This window comes from Grammomys surdaster, unplaced genomic scaffold (genome assembly GCF_004785775.1).
Source record: "Grammomys surdaster isolate TR1022 unplaced genomic scaffold, NIH_TR_1.0 211, whole genome shotgun sequence".
NCBI classification, from domain to species: Eukaryota; Metazoa; Chordata; class Mammalia; order Rodentia; family Muridae; genus Grammomys; species Grammomys surdaster.
The window spans coordinates 675384-676796 of record NW_021604656.1 but is presented as its reverse complement, the minus strand read 5'-3'; positions in this window follow the sequence as shown (position 1 = coordinate 676796).

Sequence of the window (1413 nt, the reverse complement as noted above, 5' to 3'; positions counted from 1 at the left end):
CACACACACACACACACACACACACACACACACACACGGTGTCATAGAAGAACACAGTTACTATCACAGCTACAAGTACCAGTAGTGAGACTCATACTTCACATCTCTGGTGCCTGATGTTCTAGAGAAACCCAGTCCTATCATGTAAGATCCACCCCAAGGTGCACTGAGACTCACGGGAGACAAGCAGACCTAGACATTCAGGACTTACTGACTGGCAACTTACTGGGGTCTTACCGACAGATGCAGGGGGGATGGATCCCTGTGATCTGGGTCATTGGGAAGGAGACTCAAAGGTGACTTGAATCCAAGCTGGAACCAGAGTGCAGCTGGATTATCTAAAGTGAACATTTAGAGTGCCAGACAGGGTGTCTCGTGCAGTAGAAAGTTGTGTTTACTATTCTATTTGCTTTGTTTGTTGATAGGGTGTGGGAAACGGGGTAGTGGGGTGGAGAGACTAGACCAGGAATACCTTCTGGCAGTCACGCTTGTTACAAAGCACGATGGCTTGGTCAAGTTGGATCTTTGCCGCTTATAAACATGCATGCTGTTCTCTGGCAGTCTTAGACATGCGCTAGGATAGGAAGAAGTGTATCCGTGGAGCATGGCTCAGAGTTATAAAGGGAGAAATTAGCTTTCCCCTTAGGAAGAACTCTCCCACAGTGATGGAATCCTCTAACCTCCATCCTTCTCCTGTTCCATAGCAGAGTCTTCACCTTCCTGCAGTGCTACAACTGGGGCTTCCAACATCCTGGATCCAAAGCACCCACTCTTCCCTGAGGTTCCCCAGTATCCTCCAGCTAACATAAAACAGAGTGACTTGCCCAATGAGACACCCAAATGAGACAAATCAGATATCCCGGTGTCGCCCTTGACCTGTCTCGATCAAGTTCCCTTTCTTATACCATGACCTCCCAGAATCCACCCCTTCTCTCACTTCCGGTTTCATAGCCTGGGCTACAATACACTAATCTCAGCATCTGCCTCCTGATGAGTACCTTGCACCAGCTCTTGTCCATCTCTGTCCGGCCACCTGCCGCTGTGCCTCCCCCACCGTCATAGACTGTCCCTCTGGAACTGTAAGCCAGAAAGAACTGTCTTCTAAGTCCCTTTTGATCATGGTGTTTTCTCACCACAACAATAAAAGCAACAGAGCCACGTTTTCTGATATGAGAGAAGAAAAGCCACCAGAGCCACAGGTGAGCTGGAAGGAACACCCTGAAGCTAGACTGTCTACACATGTTCCATCGGATGGCTCAGCTGCCTGCGAGTTCATCTACTAAGGGTGTATCCTCAGAACTCAAGACCTAGTGGAAAGAGACTGAACTTGCCTTAGGCAGAGGGGGTCCATGTGCCTCCAAGTTCAAGAACCAGAGTGTCCCAGCTGCCTCCATCCTGCATGATCTCTTGCCA